The sequence below is a fragment of the Ooceraea biroi genome, chromosome 13 (assembly GCF_003672135.1).
Source record: "Ooceraea biroi isolate clonal line C1 chromosome 13, Obir_v5.4, whole genome shotgun sequence".
Taxonomy (NCBI): Eukaryota; Metazoa; Arthropoda; class Insecta; order Hymenoptera; family Formicidae; genus Ooceraea; species Ooceraea biroi.
Genome location: NC_039518.1, coordinates 4,522,030 through 4,529,529, shown reverse-complemented (window position 1 = coordinate 4,529,529; position 7,500 = coordinate 4,522,030). Strand labels below are relative to the sequence as shown.

Genomic DNA, 7,500 nt, shown 5'->3' with positions numbered 1-7,500 from the left:
GTCAGGAGCACCGGACGGGTCGCGCCTCGAAGCAACACGCCGCGAGGAACTTGCGTCGCGAACCGGTGAGGAGCGCCGGACGCGCCGCGCCACGAAGCAACACGCCGCGGGGGACTTTGCGGCGGCCGCGCTCGGCGCCGGAGGTGTCGTCCACCGAAGCAACACGCCGCGACGAACTTGCGTCACGAACCGGTGAGGAGCGCCGGAGGTGTCGTCGACGAAGCAACACGCCGCGAGGGACTTTGGTCGCGGTAGCCGTCCGCCCCGGAGGTGTCGTCCACCGAAGCAACACGCCGCGGGGGACTTTGGTCGCGTTCGTCCACGAAGCAACACGCCGCGGGCGACTTTGGTCGCGGTCGTCCACGAAGCAACACGCCGCGGGGGACTTTGCGGCGGCCGCGCTCGGCGCCGGAGGTGTCGTCCACCGAAGCAACACGCCGCGAGGGACTTGCGTCACGAACCGGTGAGGAGCGCCGGAGGTGTCGTCGACGAAGCAACACGCCGCGAGGGACTTTGGTCGCGGTCGCCGTCCGCCCCGGAGGTGTCGTCCACCGAAGCAACACGCCGCGGGGGACTTTGGTCGCGGTAGCCGTCGGCTCCGGAGGTGTCGTCCGCCGAAGCAACACGCCGCGGGGGACTTTTGTCGCGGTCGTCCACGAAGCAACACGCCGCGGGCGACTTTTGGTCGCGTTCGTCCACGAAGCAACACGCCGCGGGGGACTTTTGTCGCGGTCGTCCACGAAGCAACACGCCGCGGGCGACTTTGGTCGCGGTCGTCCACGAAGCAACACGCCGCGGGGGAGTTTGCGGCGGCCGCGCTCGGCGCCGGAGGTGTCGTCCACCGAAGCAACACGCCGCGGGGGACTTTGGTCGCGGTAGCCGTCGGCTCCGGAGGTGTCGTCCACCGAAGCAACACGCCGCGGGGGACTTTTGTCGCGGTCGTCCACGAAGCAACACGCCGCGGGCGACTTTGGTCGCGGTCGTCCGCGAAGCAACACGCCGCGGGGGACTTTGCGGCGGCCGCGCTCGGCGCCGGAGGTGTCGTCCACCGAAGCAACACGCCGCGGGGGACTTTGGTCGCGGTAGCCGTCGGCTCCGGAGGTGCCGTCCACCGAAGCAACACGCCGCGGGGGACTTTTGTCGCGGTCGTCCACGAAGCAACACGCCGCGGGCGACTTTGGTCGCGTTCGTCCACGAAGCAACACGCCGCGGGGGACTTTTGTCGCGGTCGTCCACGGAGCAACACGCCGCGGGCGACTTTGGTCGCGGTCGTCCACGAAGCAACACGCCGCGGGGGACTTTGCGGCGGCCGCGCTCGGCGCCGGAGGTGTCGTCCACCGAAGCAACACGCCGCGAGGGACTTGCGTCACGAACCGGTGAGGAGCGCCGGAGGTGTCGTCGACGAAGCAGCACGCCGCGAGGGACTTTGGTCGCGGTCGCCGTCCGCCCCGGAGGTGTCGTCCACCGAAGCAACACGCCGCGGGGGACTTTGGTCGCGGTAGCCGTCGGCTCCGGAGGTGTCGTCCACCGAAGCAACACGCCGCGGGGGACTTTTGTCGCGGTCGTCCACGAAGCAACACGCCGCGGGCGACTTTTGGTCGCGTTCGTCCACGAAGCAACACGCCGCGGGGGACTTTTGTCGCGGTCGTCCACGAAGCAACACGCCGCGGGCGACTTTGGTCGCGGTCGTCCACGAAGCAACACGCCGCGGGGGAGTTTGCGGCGGCCGCGCTCGGCGCCGGAGGTGTCGTCCACCGAAGCAGCACGCCGCGAGGAACTTGCGTCACGAACCGGTGAGGAGCGCCGGAGGTGTCGTCGACGAAGCAACACGCCGCGAGGGACTTTGGTCGCGGCAGCCGTCCGCCCCGGAGGTGTCGTCCACCGATGCAACACGCCGCGGGGGACTTTGGTCGCGGTAGCCGTCCGCTCCGGCGGTGTCGTCCACCGAAGCAACACGCCGCGGGGGACTTTGGTCGCGGTAGCCGTCGGCTCCGGAGGTGTCGTCCACCGAAGCAACACGCCGCGGTGGACTTTGGTCGCGGTCGCCGTCCGCTCCGGAGGTGTCGTCCACCGAAGCAACACGCCGCGGGGGACTTTGGTCGCGGTCGCCGTCCGCCCCGGAGGTGTCGTCCACCGAAGCAACACGCCGCGGGGGACTTTGGTCGCGGTAGCCGTCGGCTCCGGAGGTGTCGTCCACCGAAGCAACACGCCGCGGGGGACTTTTGTCGCGGTCGTCCACGAAGCAACACGCCGCGGGCGACTTTTGGTCGCGTTCGTCCACGAAGCAACACGCCGCGGGGGACTTTTGTCGCGGTCGTCCACGAAGCAACACGCCGCGGGCGACTTTGGTCGCGTTCGTCCACGAAGCAACACGCCGCGGGGGACTTTGCGGCGGCCGCGCTCGGCGCCGGAGGTGTCGTCCACCGAAGCAACACGCCGCGGGGGACTTTGGTCGCGGTAGCCGTCGGCTCCGGAGGTGTCGTCCACCGAAGCAACACGCCGCGGGGTACTTTGGTCGCGGTCGCCGTCCGCCCCGGAGGTGTCGTCCACCGAAGCAACACGCCGCGGGGGACTTTGGTCGCGGTAGCCGTCGGCTCCGGAGGTGTCGTCCACCGAAGCAACACGCCGCGGGGGACTTTGGTCGCGGTCGCCGTCCGCTCCGGAGGTGTCGTCCACCGAAGCAACACGCCGCGGGGGACTTTGTTCGCGGTCGCCGTCCGCTCCGGAGGTGTCGTCCACCGAAGCAACACGCCGCGGGGTACTTTGGTCGCGGTCGCCGTCCGCCCCGGAGGTGTCGTCCACCGAAGCAACACGCCGCGGGGGACTTTGGTCGCGGTAGCCGTCGGCTCCGGAGGTGTCGTCCACCGAAGCAACACGCCGCGGGGGACTTTGGTCGCGGTCGCCGTCCGCCCCGGAGGTGTCGTCCACCGAAGCAACACGCCGCGGGGGACTTTGGTCGCGGTAGCCGTCGGCTCCGGAGGTGTCGTCCGCCGAAGCAACACGCCGCGGGGGACTTTTGTCGCGGTCGTCCACGAAGCAACACGCCGCGGGCGACTTTTGGTCGCGTTCGTCCACGAAGCAACACGCCGCGGGGGACTTTTGTCGCGGTCGTCCACGAAGCAACACGCCGCGGGCGACTTTGGTCGCGGTCGTCCACGAAGCAACACGCCGCGGGGGACGTTGCGGCGGCCGCGCTCGGCGCCGGAGGTGTCGTCCACCGAAGCAACACGCCGCGGGGTACTTTGGTCGCGGTCGCCGTCCGCCCCGGAGGTGTCGTCCACCGAAGCAACACGCCGCGGGGGACTTTGGTCGCGGTAGCCGTCGGCTCCGGAGGTGTCGTCCGCCGAAGCAACACGCCGCGGGGGACTTTGGTCGCGGTCGCCGTCCGCTCCGTAGGTGTCGTCCACCGAAGCAACACGCCGCGGGGGACTTTGTTCGCGGTCGCCGTCCGCTCCGGAGGTGTCGTCCACCGAAGCAACACGCCGCGGGGGACTCTGGTCGCGTTCGTCCACGAAGCAACACGCCGCGGGGGACTTTTGTCGCGGTCGTGCACGAAGCAACACGCCGCGGGCGACTTTGGTCGCGGTCGTCCACGAAGCAACACGCCGCGGGCGACTTTGCGGCGGCCGCGCTCGGCGCCGGAGGTGTCGTCCACCGAAGCAACACGCCGCGGGGGACTTTGGTCGCGGTAGCCGTCGGCTCCGGAGGTGTCGTCCACCGAAGCAACACGCCGCGGGGGACTTTGGTCGCGGTCGCCGTCCGCTCCGGAGGTGTCGTCCACCGAAGCAACACGCCGCGGGGGACTTTGGTCGCGGTCGCCGTCCGCCCCGGAGGTGTCGTCCACCGAAGCAACACGCCGCGGGGGACTTTGGTCGCGGTAGCCGTCGGCTCCGGAGGTGTCGTCCACCGAAGCAACACGCCGCGGGGGACTTTTGTCGCGGTCGTCCACGAAGCAACACGCCGCGGGCGACTTTTGGTCGCGTTCGTCCACGAAGCAACACGCCGCGGGGGACTTTTGTCGCGGTCGTCCACGAAGCAACACGCCGCGGGCGACTTTGGTCGCGTTCGTCCACGAAGCAACACGCCGCGGGGGACTTTGCGGCGGCCGCGCTGCGCCGGAGGTGTCGTCCACCGAAGCAACACGCCGCGGGGGACTTTGGTCGCGGTAGCCGTCGGCTCCGGAGGTGTCGTCCACCGAAGCAACACGCCGCGGGGTACTTTGGTCGCGGTCGCCGTCCGCCCCGGAGGTGTCGTCCACCGAAGCAACACGCCGCGGGGGACTTTGGTCGCGGTAGCCGTCGGCTCCGGAGGTGTCGTCCACCGAAGCAACACGCCGCGGGGGACTTTGGTCGCGGTCGCCGTCCGCTCCGGAGGTGTCGTCCACCGAAGCAACACGCCGCGGGGGACTTTGTTCGCGGTCGCCGTCCGCTCCGGAGGTGTCGTCCACCGAAGCAACACGCCGCGGGGTACTTTGGTCGCGGTCGCCGTCCGCCCCGGAGGTGTCGTCCACCGAAGCAACACGCCGCGGGGGACTTTGGTCGCGGTAGCCGTCGGCTCCGGAGGTGTCGTCCACCGAAGCAACACGCCGCGGGGTACTTTGGTCGCGGTCGCCGTCCGCCCCGGAGGTGTCGTCCACCGAAGCAACACGCCGCGGGGGACTTTGGTCGCGGTAGCCGTCGGCTCCGGAGGTGTCGTCCACCGAAGCAACACGCCGCGGGGGACTTTGGTCGCGGTCGCCGTCCGCTCCGGAGGTGTCGTCCACCGAAGCAACACGCCGCGGGGGACTTTGTTCGCGGTCGCCGTCCGCTCCGGAGGTGTCGTCCACCGAAGCAACACGCCGCGGGGTACTTTGGTCGCGGTCGCCGTCCGCCCCGGAGGTGTCGTCCACCGAAGCAACACGCCGCGGGGGACTTTGGTCGCGGTAGCCGTCGGCTCCGGAGGTGTCGTCCACCGAAGCAACACGCCGCGGGGGACTTTGGTCGCGGTCGCCGTCCGCCCCGGAGGTGTCGTCCACCGAAGCAACACGCCGCGGGGGACTTTGGTCGCGGTAGCCGTCGGCTCCGGAGGTGTCGTCCGCCGAAGCAACACGCCGCGGGGGACTTTTGTCGCGGTCGTCCACGAAGCAACACGCCGCGGGCGACTTTTGGTCGCGTTCGTCCACGAAGCAACACGCCGCGGGGGACTTTTGTCGCGGTCGTCCACGAAGCAACACGCCGCGGGCGACTTTGGTCGCGGTCGTCCACGAAGCAACACGCCGCGGGGGACGTTGCGGCGGCCGCGCTCGGCGCCGGAGGTGTCGTCCACCGAAGCAACACGCCGCGGGGTACTTTGGTCGCGGTCGCCGTCCGCCCCGGAGGTGTCGTCCACCGAAGCAACACGCCGCGGGGGACTTTGGTCGCGGTAGCCGTCGGCTCCGGAGGTGTCGTCCGCCGAAGCAACACGCCGCGGGGGACTTTGGTCGCGGTCGCCGTCCGCTCCGTAGGTGTCGTCCACCGAAGCAACACGCCGCGGGGGACTTTGTTCGCGGTCGCCGTCCGCTCCGGAGGTGTCGTCCACCGAAGCAACACGCCGCGGGGGACTCTGGTCGCGTTCGTCCACGAAGCAACACGCCGCGGGGGACTTTTGTCGCGGTCGTGCACGAAGCAACACGCCGCGGGCGACTTTGGTCGCGGTCGTCCACGAAGCAACACGCCGCGGGCGACTTTGCGGCGGCCGCGCTCGGCGCCGGAGGTGTCGTCCACCGAAGCAACACGCCGCGGGGGACTTTGGTCGCGGTAGCCGTCGGCTCCGGAGGTGTCGTCCACCGAAGCAACACGCCGCGGGGGACTTTGGTCGCGGTCGCCGTCCGCTCCGGAGGTGTCGTCCACCGAAGCAACACGCCGCGGGGGACTTTGGTCGCGGTCGCCGTCCGCCCCGGAGGTGTCGTCCACCGAAGCAACACGCCGCGGGGGACTTTGGTCGCGGTCGCCGTCCGCCCCGGAGGTGTCGTCCACCGAAGCAACACGCCGCGGGGGACTTTGGTCGCGGTAGCCGTCGGCTCCGGAGGTGTCGTCCACCGAAGCAACACGCCGCGGGTGACTTTTGTCGCGGTCGTCCACGAAGCAACACGCCGCGGGCGACTTTTGGTCGCGTTCGTCCACGAAGCAACACGCCGCGGGGGACTTTTGTCGCGGTCGTGCACGAAGCAACACGCCGCGGGCGACTTTGGTCGCGGTCGTCCACGAAGCAACACGCCGCGGGCGACTTTGCGGCGGCCGCGCTCGGCGCCGGAGGTGTCGTCCTGCCGCCTACCGCTCTCATTACAACTTGCATTTACGTCGATCGGGTACTTCGATTCTGTACCCGGGCGTGTTAGTCGACCCGGTTCGATGCCCCGTGGGCGATCGGCGTTGTCAGATTCTCGCGTTCAACGGCGTTTCTCTCATTCGAATGCCACCGGCGCAATGTGCCGAGCGCCGCGGTCTATCGACGCCCGCTCCCGTAAGCGGCCGTGCTTAGCGCCGTGCGTCGCCGACCGCCCGACCGGCCGGCTGGGTATTATAAGAGGTGCGAGTCGCTCGGCTAGCCCAGCCGCTCGGAGCGTTTCGTTACACACTGCATTGCCACGAGTCGGTGTCCGCGGACCGAATGGCTCATACGTGGCGCGCACTGAAGGCGTGCTGGTTGCGCGCGTTGGTTTCCGATACGGGACAACAACGTTACTCGCACTCACTGAACAACAACTCCACGTATGCCGGCAGTCACGCGCGGTCGCTACACGCACCGTACGCGTACGCTTTGGCAATCCGTTACGAATATATCGACTTGCGCCTACACGGCGTAAGAGAAACAGCTCCTCGACGTTATCGGCGTGCAGCCACGTTCGATCTATCGTCAGGGCACGGATGCGCTCAGCGCACGAGAAAACTTTTACAAAAAGGAGAGTGAGAATGATCTTTGAAATTGAAACACGGACCAATTTCTGTGCGGAGTTTACGGTGGGACGGCCTTAATCAGGGTAGGCCGTGCTGCACCGAGTCGCGATCGTATACGTACCGACTCGCGACGCTCCCGAAACTTTTTAAACCACACGCAAACCCTGGTCATTTGGAACCGATCTTTATATATTTATTAAAACGAAAACGGGGCGGCGTGCGACGACGCGAGAGAAGAGAGTGAAGTGGCTGTAGCGGCCGGCTCTCGGCGCGTCGAGCACGCACGCGCTCGATGCAAAACGCAGAACAAACAACGTGTCGCCGACCGGCAATCACGACCGGCGGTGTTCCGTACGACACGCTTTTTACCGTCTTCTTGCCCTCTAGCCTCGCGGGCTTTATTATATGAAAGGGAAAAACACGATGTTGCCCCGAGGCCTGCGGAGGAAGTGAAGGCACGCACGATCGCGCCTCGGCGCGTCGCGCGAGCTTCTCGCTTGCGCGGGCGCGCCGAGCGCGAGTCCGAGCTCTCTCTCTGCACGAAGAAGAAGCTCCCTGGTTGATCCTGCCAGTAGTCATATGCTTG

General features: G+C 68.2%; 1 non-coding gene across 1 annotated transcript in view; it reads left to right on the top strand.

Annotated features, from left to right (window-relative positions):
- Positions 1 to 7,466: 7,466 nt before the first annotated feature.
- Positions 7,467 to 7,500, top strand: part of LOC113563318 — a 1,920-nt gene continuing 1,886 nt past the window's right edge. The window contains exon 1 of the ribosomal RNA XR_003407404.1: positions 7,467 to 7,500. This exon is cut by the window's right edge and continues 1,886 nt beyond it. This is a non-coding gene — a ribosomal RNA (small subunit ribosomal RNA).